Here is a 19,038-nt window from a genome sequence, read left to right as displayed (position 1 = left end):
CTAGCAGAAACTGTACTTAGCAAAAACTACATCTCCCAAAGACTGCTGGTGTCCTTTTATCGGCGTTAAAAGGACAGCAGCTGCACAGTTGCCCAAAAGAGGACACTTCAGAGGGTCATTAAAACCCCACAGAAGATCAAAGTTTGCTTTTCACCTGATTTTTGTATATGCTCTCTCTCTCAATAATCTATAAACTGTCCAGGATGCACAAAGTATTAGTTTTCTTTAGTATTCGTTCTCACAGCAAAGCAGCTGTTTGAAAGCCGCCAGCCGCCACCTTGTTCTCAGAGGATCTTAATTTTTCTCCTTCTTTCTTATTCTGTCTGCTCTCACGCTGCCATCTACTGCCCTCTCTCAGCTTTGAAAATTAAATGTGATGTTAATTGAATGCAAGGATACAAATATTAGAAATATAATGAAATTGTGTCACTGCTGGAGGGGCAAAGAAAGAGATGAGGACAAGGCCTGACCAAAATCAGGGTGTTTATACTTACTTTCACTGTGGTTTAGTACCACTCATCCGTAGGTGTTCCATTGGCACTCAACCCTCACATGCAAAATAATTTTTTTGGTCATTTGCTGGCAGGTAATGTACTGCATTGGGCATTGTTTTGTTTTATTTTTTTTTCAGTGTTTGGAAGGGAAAGCTACTTTGAAGCTACTTTCATTGTACTTTGGTGTTCATTAGTGACCCTAAAAGCAAAGAGAACCCCACCCCGCCCAGCTTTTGCCTCTATCGCCACTATTTGCCCGCTTCCCATTTCTGTCTGCCCCCTCATATATGCCTATCTAGAGACAGCCTTGCTCTGGGTGGGGGCTGTCCAGGTTGGGCACGAAGTTAACCTTTTCAAAGCTAAGGCCTCCGCCCCGAGGGGGCAGCACAGTGCGCACAATATTACACCCTAAACATGTACCAATTCATACACCTCGCATATCGACTCAGTGCAATCTGGTTAGAGAATGGTGTTGATGAAGTTATTTCCCCGAACGCCCCTGAGATATTCCTGCACTTATCTGTACAGAATTACAGGCAAACCGCACAACAGTCAAGAACACGCAAGACACGTCACTGTTTCTGTAGCTTCTGAGAGAAGAATATTAAGGATTTGCATTAATGTTGCAGTTTGCATTAATGTTGTCCTATATTTTCATATTTCTTTTAAAATAAATACTGCATGACAGTGGCGCCAGTGGTGACCTAGTGGTTAAGGAAGTGGTTAAGGAAGTGGCCCCGTAATCAGAAGGTTGCCGGTTCGAATCCTGATCCGCCAAGGTGCCACTGAGGTGCCACTGAGCAAAGCACCGTCCCCACACACTGCTGCCTGGGTGCCTTTCATGGCTGCCCACTGTTCACTAAGGGTGATAGGTTAAATGCAGAGGACAAATTTCACTGTGTGCACCATGTGCTGTGCTGCTGTGACAATCACTTCACTTTCACAAATGGGCAGCATGCAATATTTATTTATTTGCATTACCGTGTTGACTAGAACATAAGACGATAAAATTTGAAACATAAATAAATGAATGGGCCAAGCTGATCCATGTCTCAACGAGCTTGTCCACAGACTGTAAGACTTTCCGTCAGCTGGGCTGAAATTGTATATTGGGCTGTCAAAAAAAAAAAGGTGGTAATTAAAAGTTTCAACACAGCAACCCAATGGACTTGAGGATTATCTCATTATAAAGATAAAATCTGGACCTGAGCAGGCAGAGTGACTGACGGTTCAGACAGGAGAGCCATTTATCCGGAGAGGCAGAGCAGTTCAGACCCAAAATAAAAAAAAAATTATAATAGTTTTAGTCACTAAGTGGCTGTAAACTCTTTTTCAAAATTTGCTCTGTTTTATGTAATTTCTCCCATCGCTTTGTCGTTCTACTGTTTTTCACCATTTTTTTGTATGTGTGTTGTGTCACGCACGCACTGAACAATTCAGGCAGCAGATGGTGATGGTGGTGTGGTCGGAGCCGATAGCTCCCGTCCTCTTTAGACTCTCCCAGGAAAAAGAGGTGCTACAGCATGCCATGTGACTGTCAACAGCGTGCATCTTCTTCTTTCTTCTTACATGATTTATGCAGTGGAGGGCCATCTTATCCTTCAAATGGGATACAGGAAAAAAAAAAAGACAACATGACATAATTATTTTGTCCACGGCTGGTTTAAGCTGCTTAATAGAAAATTTGCAATTGCCCCTGGTGTGTCTTATCTGCACATTTTAACGTTTGCTTTTTAAATAAATAAAGCTTTTACTTTTGGCCATGTTGAATGTTTTGATTATTTATAATAATTTTAATTCAGGTAACAGGTTATTCCTCTCCCTCCGTATTTTATTGTGTTCCTAACATTGTACTAAACTCAAAATGTAGCAGTTTCATCATGTTTACTGTACACATTTGGATTAGCATAGGAAATTAATGGGAATGATACCTTAGCGATAAATGAAGCGACAAATTAAAAATGTTAAATTAAGGATTAAAAATCATTCAATTCATTTGCACAAATCACCAAGCAAGTAATGTTGGACCATTAACCTCGTTTGATTTTTATATTGATGGCTGAAAACTGTGGTGACATGATCACAGACATGTTTGGTGCATTTACATTTGCATTACATTTTTTCTCAATTCTATTAGAAAAAACTTTCTTTTTTCCACAAGGGCCAATTAAAATGCTCTAAATATAATCTGAAAACTGGTTAAACAATTTTTGCATTGGTGTGAAGCATTACTTTTTTTTTGCACGTTTTTAATAAGAGAGATCATATTTTGCCTTTACTGCTCGCCAGTACTCTCTGAAGGTAAAAGGAAGACATTCATCTAGACTCTTCTCCATCTTGGCCCCTCGGTGGTGGAATGAACTTCCCCTCGAGGTCAGAACAGCTCAGTCACTGAGCACCTTCAACCGGCAGCTCAAGACCTTCCTCTTTAGAGAATATTTAGATTAACTTGTAGCTTTCTTGTTATTGAACTTGTGTACAGAATCTACAGCGGAGTGGGTAGAGGAATTATATTCATAGTTGGGGGTCCTAGTGAACCAGAATTGAGCATCGATGGTAACTTGAAAGCACGTTGTAAGTCGCTCTGGATAGGGGCGTCTGCCAAATGCCTTAAATGGAAATGGAAATGTAAGCTTTTCTTCAATGTAATTCTTGGTTTGAAAAAAAAGGCAACTTAATGTTGATCATTCTCAGGAGCAGCTATCAGTGTAATTGTATTGTATTTTTTTCAGATGATCAGAATTGTAAAGAGCTGAGGCCAGGCTTTAATGTTCTCCTACAAATGTTTTGTGGGGGGAGGAGTCATTGTTGTAGGTGTCTGGGTGATGGCGAGGGGGGGCTACTTTGCATTCGTAGCGTCGCAATGTTCCGCCGTTCTGCTTGCCTGCTACGAGATCAATAATCTATCAGTGCTCCATTGGCGGCAGGCTGCTTTTCTGCTGTCTACCCTGCACTCACGTCAGATTTGGCCACCAGAGGTGGGGCTGCTGCTATTGCTCACCCTTTACAGGCCCATGGGAGCAACGTAATGAGAAATTTGCTATTGTGAGGTCCCTTGCACGGATGTGCAGGAGCGCATTCGTTAGTTTGATGCATGAGTTCCTGACTGTGCACTCTTTAATGGCAGATGTCCATCGGCTGAAAATTAGTGGCCCTTTGCGCCAAGCGAAAGACAGATGGTTGAAGTATATGGGGGTAGAGGACGTCGAACCGTTGCCATCTCTTCCACTGCTGTTGTGAAAAATGGTTGGGTAACACGCTTGCCTATGATCCAGAAGGACAAACCCCACCTGCTACCATTGTGTCCCTGAGCAAGACACTTAACCCTGAAGGTCTCCAGGGGGACTGTCCCTGTAATTAATAACTTCTTGTAGGGTGTTCTAGATAGGAGCGTCTGATAAATGCTGTTAAAATTGTAAACTTAAATTACATGGATTTTCTGCAAATCTCTTATTCTCTGGCACTCTGTCTCCTGGTGTAAATGTCTTGTGGAGACAGTAGGCCTTGTGTAAATGTCCTGATGGTCTGAATCTGTCCACTTTCAAACACCAAAAGCTTCCTTAGGTGTCTCAGGCTACTGACAATTTTGTACCATTCTCATCCAAATGATAACAACAACTATGAAGATGATTATAACGCTTAAATCATTTTACTTCCTGTTATCTAAAAATCTTTGAGTCTGATTTAAAAAAGCAAAAAAGTTGTAGACATTGTCAAAAATGCATGGCTCAAGCCAAATAAAGTGAACTAAAATTACTAACAACAAGTGCCGCAACAAAAACCACAAAGAGATTGCACCAAACCAATAAATCTGCCAACCTCTCTGCTGATTGGCTGAGTCACTTTTCCCATCTCTCTGTCAGAAACGCACATTCCTTGATTTTGAAAGAAGGTGAAAGGGGCCAGGGCCTGACATTCTATCTATTCACAGCATCCCACAGTGTGTTGTCCTTCTGTAACAATTGCTCTACTTGAACATCAGTTCTCAGGGTTTAAAGAGACTTGACGTTTGACTGCTGAAGGGTCTAGTGAAAGGCACTCACAACAGCAATCTTAAGTGATAAAGTTTTTTTTTTCTTTGTTAACGTGTTTCTAATTTACCTTTATAAATGTTCATGGGATTTTCAAGATCACAATTAATAAAGTTCTCAAGTAACTTTTATGACATGGCGCTTTACCTTGAGCGAGGGCATAGTGGAAACGCTTGTATTCATGTCTAGTTCATAATGTGAACTTCAACCTCTTCAAATGTGTTCTTCAACCTCTTTCATGAAGATTCTGACGTACACCAATGTAGGTCAGTGTCTTATTCATCTATGCACAATGACAAAATGGAGGTAGTGCAAAGTGGTCTCAGTGCACGTGCAGATGTGCTGAATGCTGCATGTGTTACAAAGTGTAAGGATGAGTGTCACTTTGGCTGGACATGACGAGGAAGGAGGACGCATACGCACAACGTCACAGGACAGGGGTTTAATACATAATACACATGACAAGGGAACATCACCACACAATGACCTGACTGCGATCGGACACGAACAGGATAGTTTTATACAATGATACACAGGTGATAACAATCAGGGAACACAGGACAAACATGAAACTCCGGTCCGAACTCTGGACCCCGAGTAACCCCTGCCCGACCGGATCATGAAAGTACCCCCCTCAAAGGCATGACCTCTGGGCGTGGCAAAAAACGGTCCATGAAAGGGGGGGAGGAAGTCCATAAGGACGGGTGGTGGCTGTCCTGCACCGGTGGCTTCAGGCCCGTTCCAAAGCACGGCTTGTCTGTGGGGGACCGGCATCCTGTCCACCGTCAGCAGGTGCCAGGTGACTCCGTCAATCTCTGGCTCATCCCGCAGGGAAGTCCGCAGCTCTCCTCATCTCGGTTAATGCTGGGAGGACCCAAACTGCACGACGGGTCTCCTCGACCCCACGGTAGCTTTCGTAGGCCATCGAGGTCCGGTCGTACGAATTAGCCGGTACTCCCCGCCTCCGGAATCGCCAGGGGGAACATGTACAGCGTGACAGATCCTCTCAACCCCTCGGTAGCTTTCGTAGGCCAACGAGCGTCTGTCACGCTTAGGGAACCGATAAAAACATGGCATGGATCATGGCGGGGAACTGCCGATTACTGGAGGTGCGTCGCTGGAATTCGGACGAGACGGCGGCGTCGGGGCACGTCCATATATGGAAACTTGGACACCACCAGACATGGAACTGTGGGACAGACGTCCTCCCAATGAACCACAGTTCCCTGGATCTCAGTGGGGCGTCATCGGCTGCATCCAAATTTGGTCAGGTCATTCTGTCACGTTGGCTAGACATGGCGAGGAGGGAGGACGCATACGCACGACGTCACAGGACAGGCGTTTAATACGCAATACACTCGACAAGGGAACATCACCACACAATGACCTGACCGCGAACAGACACGAACAGGATAGTTTTATACAATTATATAACTATATAACAGGTGAACACGATCAGGGAACATCACACAAGACCAACATGAAACTCCGGTCCGAACTCCGGACCCGGACTAACCCCTGCCGGACCGGATCATGACAATGAGGTACAATAGATGTCTGGCCGGCTGCACTGCACTATATTTGGCATCACTGGGACTACATCGAAGCAGGAGCATCAACTCCAATATGGAGTATGAGCAATGAGCAATGGGTCAGTGGAGTATCGCTGTAGACAAGTGCATGCTAGGATGCATCTATCACTAATGACCCCCCCCAGCCAAGTGCTGAGAAATCTGTAGAAGGATCTGACAAAAAGTGAGAAAAAGCAAAATGATCTAACAGATCTGATTATGTTAATTTGCCAACATAATGATCTTATAATAATCATTTTTGCACTGTGGGCATGTGACAGTGAGTGAGCACACTGACATTCCTCACTGATTCATTAAATTTATATGATGAACGGTTAACATGTAATACTACCTTGGAATAAAATTACAAAAGAAGGATTTAACAGAGTCAAATTACCCTGGTCACATTTTGCCCATTGACATGGAAGAGGTAATGGACATTTTACAAAATTTTAGAACTTTTGAAGTTTTAAGAAATTCCATTTCAGCGCAGGCCTGGAAGCCAGATTGAAATTATTTGCATGCATGTGCACATTTATTTGTATTAGCATGCTTTGCATATGTAGCTTTCTGAAGACTAGGCTTGCAGGCAGTAATTGGTTCTTGGATCCTTCTACACAATATTGTTTAATCAACCTAACATTGCAGCTTTTTATGATAGCCAGTGTGCAACAAAATTGGTTGTGATAGCAAGGGCAGATTGGTCAAGGCTTGGTTAAGTTGCATTACATTCAAGGTTGAGGGCTGTTGATTAGGTACCCCTGAGCACTTGTTTGATTACCTTTTAATTCAAGTTTAATTAAAATTTCTAAATCCTGTAATGTCTGAAAGGTGTTAAATTGCACATAATCCACTTTATCTTCAAGCGAAAAAAGGGATTCTTTAAAGTGATGTGTGGTAGGTGCATCTGTTCATAATGTTTACACCACCTGAACTTTGAAAAGAAGGGAAACTCGTTACTTACGTAGCACAGTGCCGGTAGTTGTCAATGGATGATGAATTGGGCAACACAAAAAAATCTAACAGGAATAAGAAAAAAAACATCAATACACATTAAGTGAAGCCTTAATGTTTTTCCATCTCTCCTATTAATGAGATTTTCAGAGCACATTATTTAAGTCCCTCAATCAAATACCTACTGTGGCATGAACATTATCCATCATTATTAAAAGTTTATGTTTAAAGGTTTTTTTTATATTCTTTTAATTTGGCTTGAACTTCTTTTCTTAAGAATTTGCTATGTTCCAGTTTTTGCCCCATTTGTCAGGGGTCACATTGTAGCAAAAGCCCATCACTTTGTCCCCACCCACACACAGTTTAAATACATTAAGAGCATTTGCATGGAGTGACCCCAGAAGCTTAATCCAGATGGGAGAATGTTTGATCTTGGGTGCTGAGACGTTTGACCTCGCTGCAATGAGACTAATAGCTTTTTCACAATATATTGCTGAATCAGGCCCAAGAGTTGGTCACAAACCTTTCACCTTAAGTATTTTTGGCACATAACTTCCTCTTTTCCAGCAAGAGGTTACTTTTCTGAAAAGGGATACTTCATTAGCAGAGTCCAGGGGTCTTATTTCCATGTTTAAAAGCCCCTGCTAGCTTTTAGTGTCACTGAGCATCACGTTTCATTAAGGTCACACTTGGACTCATCTATCACCTTCAGAGATTAAACACATTCAGCTCTGCTGCCTCTCTCGATTCTCGATCCAGCTCTTATCTTGTTAGCACTTGGAGCATTGGGCATTTAGTTTAAATGTTCCTTGTGACTGCAGTCCAGAGTCTCTCCATGTAGGACTCGTTCTGAGGGAAGTTCTGTGGAACTTAAAAAATGTAATGCAACTATAACCTTGCTTTTTTATTTGACAGAAGATGGCATTTCATTAGAACTCACAAGAAAGAGAGCTGAGTTAAGCCATGTTTGATTTATATGCCACTGAATTATATATTTGAGATTGTTGCATTTCTTATTCAGTTCACCAAATTTCATACAAGGCTCTGATTTATGTTGAAAGGTGCTTGTATTTTCTATTTCATTACACTTTATCCAGACAAATGAGCACTGGTGCAGTCATCTCCATTTCAATCAATCAGTGTGCCACAGTCATGTGAAAGTCAGGAGTAGCGTGGTCTAACCAAAGCCACCACAGCCACGCTGTCTGCTTACAGTAGCAAACAAGTGAACTATTGTGTGCTTCAAGGAACAGAGAAAGTCTTTATTATTTTGAAATAAATGATAATGCTGCAATGTTTAATATTTTAATTTGTTTTTTAAAAACGTGAATATATAAGAAATGCAGGAAAAAATTATCAGGTTAAGAAAATGCAGGAAAAAAATTCTCAGAATGATCAACAAAGATGTTTTATTTTGTGTCAATCTGATTGTCACATCATGCAAAGTATTTGAAAAAAGAAATGCAATTTTAATATGCACTAAATTAAACTACAGGGAAAAAAATATAAATATCCGACCTTCGGTACATGCAGTAACACGGCACTTGTAATTCAATGAAGCTGCCTATATGCTGCAACAAACTGAAAGCCAGCTGAGAAACCTTGGTGTCCTAATCAAGTTACGCTTACTCCAATGATGGCCTTAATATGACAGAAATGTCCTGGTGTTTACGTGACAACACCAATAACCGGAAAATTACCTTAATTTGATTATTACAGTGTCAACGTCACCACAGTCCCCTATTAATTCCTCTGATGTTTTTGTACCCTTCTCCTGATGCTTTGTAAGCTCTCTTTGATCTTGGGCTTTTGCTGGACTTGATCTATAAGAACCATTAGCTTAATACTGGTATTCAGCTACCATTAAGTTACCATTAGCAACCTCACTAGCCTTTTAAAAGCCCGATTTCATCCAAGTACTTCTCGCAAAGTCGAGCAGTGCTGAAGGATCGGAGAGATCGAGGTGCAGAGCAAACAGTGACGAGAGATTTGAGGTAGGAGGAAGCTGCTGACCCTTCCTTGGCTTTGTAGGCAAGCATCAGTGCTACAGGAAACCTCACTCACATATGAACCAGAAGATAAAGTCACAGGTTCCAGTCCCTCTTACTGTCATTGTGTCCCTGAGCAGGACACTTAACCCTGAGTGTCTCCAAGGAGACTGTCCCTGTAACTACTGATTGTAAGTCAGTCTGTATAAGGGTGTTGGATAAATGCCATAAATGTAAATTTAAGTGATGAGTTCACTAGGTGCCAAAGCTGCGCAAGGACCATCATCAGGTGGGGTGTCAGAGCCAATGACCTGTAGCTACTCAAGAATTAGAGTAGGTGTTAAAAGGATGAGTCCTTCAAATGTTGTAGAGAAGGAATCAACATGAGTAAGGAGGAGTGAGGAAGAGTGGCAGTGTGAAACGAGTAGGATAGTATTAGTTTAGTGTAGTTTAGAGGTATTTTTTTTACCCTAACAGATTTGTTTGTTTGTCAATTGAATAGTAAATGTTAAATGGGGCAATGTTTTCATTGATTTACGCTTATTTTATATTTATTGTAGGTATGTACTCTTTTTTTAAACCCACTGTATAATCAGATTTTCAGAGGGCAAGGAGACATGTTGTTCCTTAATGTTTTTCTAGACTTGTCCTTGGCCTATAACAGGTTGATTGCTGATGGAGAACTGGCGGCATCTTGAGTGCCACCAATAGGGCAAAAAAAATAGAGAGCAGCACCTTCTGTCCCTATGGCTAAGATGCTCATTCATCAACACCCGGTCTTCTCCCTTGACCTGAATAACAGGGGGCAGGTGGCAAGGTGGCTGTGTTACTCACTTGGCCCGAGGCGTGTAAGTGGCTGCAGAGCCTGTCAGTTCTGGATTCTAATTTGGGAGGGTTTGAGGGTGTTTGAGTTGTTGATAAGGTGTAGGTTTTATGTTTTAATCCTGACGTCTGTCCAAAAGACTTTCAGTGCAACACCTACATTGAAAAGCCCTCTGTCTACGTTCTAATTCTGCAAGCAACACACTACACTTTACAGGGATATTCACAAACATGGAAATGCAATTTTGTGCAAACTACTTAATTTTTTAAATTTCACCTAAGGGCTGATTCAGATGATGTGAAAAAGCAAAGTGCAAAATTTGCATTTGTTTGGACAAGCTTTCAACTCTGATTGTCACATCATGCAAAAAATGTAATGCAACTATAAAACTGAAAAATATATATTCATGCATTAATTACATTTAATTAACTTGTTAATGTTCTGGACTTGGCCACATAACACCATCCCCCCATCTCTCGCTCCTTATATGTGCCAGTCAAATATTTGGACACACCTGTCAGGATTGCCTGCAGCTGGGCTCCACACCGGAATTTAATCCTGCCACCCCATGAATGCCAGCGACCCACCCAAAAGCGCAGAGGTGGAAAGCAGAGGAGAAGAAACGCCGCGAAGGACGCAGCCCGGCGCGGCGAACGCGGACGTCAGGGGAGAGACGCGCCGCCCGTTCTGGTGGAGCGTTTTCTCCCCGAGAAGCCGTGGTACGCGGCGCCGCGTGATGACGTCAACCCCGGGAAACTCCGCGAAACCCGGAAGCGACAACGTCGGCGGGTGAGTGGGCGGAGCGAGGACGTTGGCGTCGGCAGCAGCGAGGAAGTGACTTGGGCAGCGAGCGCAGAAGATGCGACCCCCACGATCTTCGCCATGTCGAGCCAAGAACTCTGCGCTCTGCTGGCCAGGCTCCCCGTGGACTGGGACGACACGGACGACGACGAGAGCACGGGAGACGAGAGTTGGGCTCCGCCCATCGCGCCAGTCTGCGATCGTCGCAAGGTCCGTGGGGACCCACGTCACTTCCAGGGGGGTGAGAAGCGGCAACAACAACAACGGCGGCGTTCCTCCAGCGAGGAGGTGGGCAGCCTCCAGCCCGAATGGCCAGAGTACTGCCCATGGGAGCTTATCGCGCCATGGGTCCAGGATGTCCGCAGGGTGGACGACCCTCGGAGTCACCGGTGGGAGGACACGGATGACGAAAGCGATGATGACGTGGATTTTCGGTGGGCGGTCGGTGCCGGGATGGCTCCGCCCAGCGTGCGCGTCCGAGATCATCGCGGCGTCCGTGATGACCCATGTGACTTCCAGGGGTACGAGGTGGACACGGACGACGACCAGGATGACGCCGTTTGGGCAGTCGGTGCCGGGATGGCTCCGCCCATCGCGCCCATCCAGGAGCGTCGCAAGGTCCGTGGGGACCCACGTCACTTCCAGGGGGGTGAGAAGCGGCAACAACAACAACGGCGGCGTTCCTCCAGCGAGGAGGTGGGCAGCCTCCAGCCCGAATGGCCAGAGTACTGCCCATGGGAGCTTATCGCGCCATGGGTCCAGGATGTCCGCAGGGTGGACGACCCTCGGAGTCACCGGTGGGAGGACACGGATGACGAAAGCGATGATGACGTGGATTTTCGGTGGGCGGTCGGTGCCGGGATGGCTCCGCCCAGCGTGCGCGTCCGAGATCATCGCGGCGTCCGTGATGACCCATGTGACTTCCAGGGGTACGAGGTGGACACGGACGACGACCAGGATGACGCCGTTTGGGCAGTCGGTGCCGGGATGGCTCCGCCCATCGCGCCCATCCAGGAGCGTCGCAAGGTCCGTGGGGACCCACGTCACTTCCAGGGGGGTGAGAAGCGGCAACAACAACAACGGCGGCGTTCCTCCAGCGAGGAGGTGGGCAGCCTCCAGCCCGAATGGCCAGAGTACTGCCCATGGGAGCTTATCGCGCCATGGGTCCAGGATGTCCGCAGGGTGGACGACCCTCGGAGTCACCGGTGGGAGGACACGGATGACGAAAGCGATGATGACGTGGATTTTCGGTGGGCGGTCGGTGCCGGGATGGCTCCGCCCAGCGTGCGCGTCCGAGATCATCGCGGCGTCCGTGATGACCCATGTGACTTCCAGGGGTACGAGGTCTCCACGGACCTCGTGACGCTCCTGGATGGGCGCGATGGGCGGAGCCATCCCGGCACCGACTGCCCAAACGGCGTCATCCTGGTCGTCGTCCGTGTCCACCTCGTACCCCTGGAAGTCACATGGGTCATCACGGACGCCGCGATGATCTCGGACGCGCACGCTGGGCGGAGCCATCCCGGCACCGACCGCCCACCGAAAATCCACGTCATCATCGCTTTCGTCATCCGTGTCCTCCCACCGGTGACTCCGAGGGTCGTCCACCCTGCGGACATCCTGGACCCATGGCGCGATAAGCTCCCATGGGCAGTACTCTGGCCATTCGGGCTGGAGGCTGCCCACCTCCTCGCTGGAGGAACGCCGCCGTTGTTGTTGTTGCCGCTTCTCACCCCCCTGGAAGTGACGTGGGTCCCCACGGACCTTGCGACGATCGCAGACTGGCGCGATGGGCGGAGCCCAACTCTCGTCTCCCGTGCTCTCGTCGTCGTCCGTGTCGTCCCAGTCCACGGGGAGCCTGGCCAGCAGAGCGCAGAGTTCTTGGCTCGACATGGCGAAGATCGTGGGGGTCGCATCTTCTGCGCTCGCTGCCCAAGTCACTTCCTCGCTGCTGCCGACGCCAACGTCCTCGCTCCGCCCACTCACCCGCCGACGTTGTCGCTTCCGGGTTTCGCGGAGTTTCCCGGGGTTGACGTCATCACGCGGCGCCGCGTACCACGGCTTCTCGGGGAGAAAACGCTCCACCAGAACGGGCGGCGCGTCTCTCCCCTGGCGTCCGCGTTCGCCGCGCCGGGCTGCGTCCTTCGCGGCGTTTCTTCTCCTCTGCTTTCCACCTCTGCGCTTTTGGGTGGGTCGCTGGCATTCATGGGGTGGCAGGATTAAATTCCGGTGTGGAGCCCAGCTGCAGGCAATCCTGACAACACCTACTCTATGGTGGTTATTAGGGCTAAGGTGAAGGCCATTTTGAAAAACCCAAGCAGGGAGAAATCTGTTTATTAAATCAGATTTTTTAACCTTCATGACTGCTTTATTTACTATTGTCATCATGAAAAGACGGTTTACGGGATGCTCATTAACATGAGTGAAGGAAGTGTTCAATATAAACCGTCAAGACTGTTGGAAACTGTCCTCGTTGTCTAACTATTAATTTTGTTTAATACATAACCTGACATGTGACATTTCATAGTCATGTGTGTTCAATGTAAAAAAATGCAAGACCCATAAATAGGTGCATCTGAACATTGACTGGTATGTACATGAAAATATTAAATCTGTTCTTTTGCTCAGAATCACTATTCCCTAAAGATAAAGAATAAAACATTGATGTATAGATAAAATGCTGGAGGATAAATTTATGTTATTCTGCAGTTATTATGTGTGTATAATTATCTAATGAGCCTAGATCTTTACAAAGATGTACATGCAAGTTAAAGTTTCTCTGTGTCTGAAAGAAGTGAGGTTTTATGATGAAGTGTCACCACTTTAACAATAACCCTTTGTTCTTTCCATTCATTGGAAGTGTCTCTGCTCTACTGTCCTGTGCCCTCTTTGCCCTCTCGGATTACATGCTTCTGACCATTTGGGTCACCGCGAAGCAGCAATTCTCTCTCTCGCGCTCCTTCCCATCCTCTCTGCGATCTCTTTCTCTTTCAACTCCACCTCCGGAGTGACCTGTGGAGAGGCCAACTCCGCGGTTTATCCTGTTTGATAATCTGGGATAATCCCTCTTTCGCACATGAGCCATGGGATCCAATATCCACACACAGACCTCTTGAACTATTAAAAGACTCACACAGACACTGGCAGTAGGGAGGAGGGCGGGGTCTCCTCTTTCTACCATTAGTGAAAGAGCAAACGGGAACTGGTCTGGCCGTCGGCATCACAGATAAGCACAGCAGAATGGAGAAACAACAAGAAAGACCCGGGCAGGAGTTTATAGGAGGCGGGGGAATGGTAATGAGGTTGTCAGGCTTTAATTAAAAAGGCTTGCTTCTCCCGGAGGTCACAGGGTGTACTAATGGCAGAGCAGTGTTAATGTGATTAAGGCGAGTGGTTAAATGCAAGTGTCTCTCTCAGGTACATTTGTTCTTGTCATTTGTTTGCAGTGTGTTTGGGTGCAGGGGCAGACACGGGTATAGAAAGAGATGCTTTAATTAGTACCTAAAAAAAAACTCAATGCATGAAAATTGAAAATATACACAGGCAGAGGTATAGAAGTAATCAGATAGAATGTGTTAAAATGTCGTGCAGTCTTGTTCAACTCATTGGGATGGACTACATGTCTACCACCAATCCTAGATACCTGTCTTACCTCCCCAGTTATCATGCATATTGCGATAACACAGCAATGTCACATGCCTTTCAAGGAAACAGCCCTCTCACAAGCATTCATCTGAGAATTGTGAACGCAGGTTTCCATTTGATATGCTCCTTGCAACAACTTGATGTATTTCAACCATGCAGCGATTATTATTTTTTTTAAGATATTACGATGACCTTATAGAAAAGAACTGTGTACCACAATCTCTGAAAGTATTTTTAAACTAGCCTCGCCAGAATCAACTCAATAGCCAGTTTCTTCCAATCACCCATTTGTGTAAATGCAAACTGAGGTTTCAAGAAAAGGAACTCTTACAAAAAATTTACATACTCAGAAAACCCAACAAAACGCTGCATAATTTAAATGACAATGCATCTTTACATTCATGTCATATTCATGTCAAGGTTTGAAGAGTGTGTTGCTTCTTTAAGTGCTTAATGGATTGTGCAGTGTAATTTAGATTTTATATCAGTTGTAGATCCACAGCATTTCTGAAACATCGTTGCTTAAATAAAGGACCTCCAAGAAATCCGGGCTGCGCCTTTCCATCATCACATGCATCACATTTGCTCATCTGCCGAAACACACGCTGCTACTGCTACCACCGTGGATGCGCCGCATCTGCATCCACATCACTGCATCAACACTAACCAGGTCATGGAGATACATCACCCCATTAGTTTGGAATGATTTTTTGTCAGAGGAGAGAAACCCCACCTTTGATCTCATTACATGCTTCAACGTATGCATCGAATCTTCCAAGAAAGTGCATTCAGAGGTAAGTGAACACATAAAGCAATGCTCAGTGCTTCGTCAAGGCGCATTTTTCAAAAAAGTTTTGTGTCTTTACAGTGAGGCTTCACATATTCACAAATACAGTCAAGCCTCACCTTGATCCCTCTCACTCCAAACGTGAACCCCTCCCTTCCTGTTTCTCTGCCTTTCCTCATCTGAATTGATCACATGGTCTCAATCCCATTCTGTGAGCTCTGCCTTGACAGCAAATCACTAAGAACCTCAGGCTGGGCAAGAGAGATGTGTGAGATGAAATGGCATTTGAGATCTCTGGGGATCTTTGTGAAATATCAAAGCTAATCTTTACGTGAAGGCCCATTACATGGGACTGCTGCATTGGTTTCATCACTGAGAACTTGAATCACTATGATCTGCACAGGTGAACACAAAACCTTAAGCCTGAGTATGTTGTCAGTGGTTGTATGAATCTTGTTGAGGGCATGAGTGATATTTATCTTTTCAGAAATTTGAAGGGTCAAATATCTCGACACTGCATTACTCTACTGAATAAGATGACTGTTCACATGGTGGGAGAGATACAATTACTAATAACCATTACATTTTCTTCACCTCAATGATTTAATGGTCTTCCTTGTAAATGTTTCTTTAAAGAAACATTTGAGTTGGAAGTGTAAGATGGGGCGTCGCAAGACCATGATGTTTCTGCACTTTTGTTGTGCATGGAGATTCAACACATCCGTTTTCCATATGTTTGTCAAATGGCAAGAGGTGTGAAATGCCTGGCACAGGTTTCATTTTCTTTTCTATCGGAAGCTGAGGGAAATTTTCCCATAAGTAACTGAGTCTTTCCTATTTTACCTATTTTTTTCATGGCTTCTCTCTCTCACTCTCTCTCTCTCCCTTTACTCTTTCTTTTCATCTTGTTTTTCTCTGTAACCTTTTTACATACAATATTCACATGTAACTGCAATAATAATTTACTGGCGTTAATAAATTAGAAACTGCTCATCCTTTTAACCTCTATAGTGGTGACATCAAGTTGGAGTGGTTTGAATACAGTGCTTTTGTGTGTAGAGAGAGAGAGTTCTTTTTAACTCCACTCTCCCCGGTTTTTACAAAAGCTAGAAGGCATAACTTGCACTATGCTGCATTTTCCCTCTTTCTTCTTCAAACAGAACACAGTTACTGTATCCTACTGACATAACACCATTCCATGTGTTTTGGTTATTCCCCAAGCCTGGCTTATTTACAATGACTAACCATAAGTTTGTCCAAATAGTCTTGATCTCGCTATTGTTGATTTTTTTTATGGTTTTGATACACATACTAGATACACATACAAACCCATAATTTTTTTGTGGCTCAAATTCACAAATAAACAAATGACCAAAGAATATTGATTCCATGTCTGACGGGTATATCCTCACTAAAATCCACACAAAATCTACACCGTGGAGATACTGCTGGCAAAACCAGTTCCTGGGGCTACCAGGTAAATAACACAACTCCTAAGACTGTGTTCCTCTCAGCGTGTAATTGAAAGGTACTGCGCTGGGCATCAGTCAGTTCAAACTTGCCATTTCCTTTCCTTTTTCCTCTCCATCAGCTGTGTACAACCCTCCATAAACAGTCATCAAACCGTTATCATTTAATAACCATGCAAATAACAGAGTTGCCCTAACACAGAAAACAGCACTCAACAAAAACACAAATGCATCATTTTTAGATTTTGCTTCCATTTTTCATGAGCAAAATGAAATGAATTTTTCATGAGCGAAAAGATTTTCTACATACACAAAAGAGCAAAAAAAAAGTGAGCAATAATTTATCCCACCTCGCAGAAGTGGCATATCAAGGTACCGATAAGACAGCATGAATGGCAGTACATCCAACCGCCCTCATGGCCGCAGACCATGTGTATCCATACCAGCCAAGGACCTTCACATCCTGCATGTTCACCTTCATGATTGTCTGAGACCAGTTGCCCGGACAGCTATTGCAACAATTGGTCTCAGGGAATCTCATCCGCATGCTTGTCGGGTGGTAGTAGCCTAGTGGGTAACACACTCGCCTATGAACCAGAAGACCCCGGTTCGAATCCCAATTACTACCATTGTGTCCCTGAGCAAGACACTTAACCCTGTGTCCCTGTAACTACTGATTGGAAGTCGCTCTGGATAAGGGCGTCTGATAAATGCTGTAAATGTAAATGTAAATGTTGTCGTCCTCATCGGGGTCTGGACCTGACTGCAGTTGGTCTTTGTTGTTACGTCCCGGGTCGTGTGATGTGCTGTCTGTGTTCTCTGTGTCTTGTTTGTGGTTTTTTTTATCTTTTTGCAGGAGGAGCCTGTTATTACAGAACATCAAGCTGTTTTGCACTAAGCTCCCTTGCGCATCCCCTCCATCTACCTCATACCTTCATTTTTTTTATTCTTGCACATTTCTTTCACTTTGCAAATGCACAGTTAATATTTATTCACATCTGCACGCACACTTCACTCTGCATGTGTATGTGGACAGCAATGAAAGAATTTGATTGTACAGAGAAATCCTTGAACTCCTCCCATGGGACTTGTAAAGATGGCATGGGTCCACTGAGAAAGAAGGAAGGAGATGGGGAAAAATGCGAGACAGATGCTCTGTTTGCAGCAGCTTTCTACCCTGTGGTCTCTTATAGGCCTGATTGCTTGTTGTGTCTTTGTGTCATAGCTTAAATTTATGTTTGTTTAATTCATTGAAATGGTTAAAAACGTTCATAGCGTTTCCTTTCCTATGTGCTTATGTTCCGACCACAGACCAGGATGTAACGTACGCCTGGTACGTTGGAGAACCGGTATTATTCCGTTTTATTCTTTCCTCAAATTCAATGTCCATACGTCTTATATGCAGTGTGAGGCTTTACTGAAGAAGGAGCGGCATGTCCAAACAGTGCACAAAAACTATGAGACCCGAGAAGTCAATTAGCAGCACGATAGTCATGTTCACGACTTAAAGAAGCATTTGTAGAGTCTTCAGGTGAACCCTTCACAAGTTTTAAAAATAAAAAAGACATCATGGATGGACATGCAGTTATCTTTACAGGCTGATGCAAGGGAATGGCAGATGACATCGTGTTTCTCTCCAGTTTTGACGAGTTGACTAATCTGATGAATATGGAACAGCTTTGTATGTCTATCAGAATGTTTTTTATGAGATATGAGTGCCAAAGAAGAGCTGCTGCTAACCCTTTTACAATTAAAAGAACACAAAAGATATGAAGACATTTTCCATAATTTCATGGAATTTGTAAAAAAAAAAAAAAAAAAAGATTGATCTGTGTAGGCTAATTTCAATCACAGCTAATGGCAGCCCTGAAAGTTTCCAATATAAATATGCACTGCTAGAGAACAACATTTTGGATTTACCTCACCTTACCAAACTTCTCACTGAGGTTAATTTTGAGCTAAAGATAAGAAAATAATCGACACGGTCAGTTCTGTAAATCAATTTAAAAGCAACTACAACAGCTATCTGGTAGACTGACACGCTATGGCCTGCAGAACTTTCCTCAGACGGAGGCAGAACTTCAGCTACAAGACTCTGTGCAGCTTGACTGATCATGTTATGAGGAAAGTCAGAACATATCGTCAGAAGTGATTTACCCACTTTGCATCCATCAAACCTATTGGCAGCTTCCTGTTTTCCATTTATGTGCCAGTGTTGATGTGGATTGCATTGCAACTATTCCTCTTGAATAGCTCTGCTGTTGAAAATTAGATTATCACACTGCAAAATGACATTGAACAGTAATTCAGGGCAACAGGCAGTGGTGGCCTAGCGGGTAAGGAAACTGATCTGAAATCAGAAGTTTGCCGGTTCGAGTCCCAAACTGCCAAAGGTGCCACTGCCGTGCCAATGAGCAAAGCACCGTCCCCACACATGCACATTCATGCACAAAAGTGTAAAATGTAATCAATTGT

General features: G+C 44.4%; 1 long non-coding RNA gene across 1 annotated transcript; it reads right to left on the bottom strand.

The window, feature by feature from the left end:
* Positions 1-1,613: 1,613 nt before the first annotated feature.
* On the bottom strand, positions 1,614-10,422 carry LOC114798802 (uncharacterized). Its single transcript, XR_003751121.1, has 3 exons — positions 10,376-10,422; positions 7,061-7,115; positions 1,614-2,093 (listed from the first exon to the last, which is right to left on the bottom strand). It is a non-coding gene; the product is annotated as an uncharacterized LOC114798802 (long non-coding RNA).
* Between the last annotated feature and the right edge of the window lie 8,616 nt (positions 10,423-19,038).

This window comes from Denticeps clupeoides, chromosome 10, assembly GCF_900700375.1.
Source record: "Denticeps clupeoides chromosome 10, fDenClu1.1, whole genome shotgun sequence".
In the NCBI taxonomy this organism is placed as follows: domain Eukaryota; kingdom Metazoa; phylum Chordata; class Actinopteri; order Clupeiformes; family Denticipitidae; genus Denticeps; species Denticeps clupeoides.
This window is presented reverse-complemented; position numbering and strand designations above follow the sequence as displayed.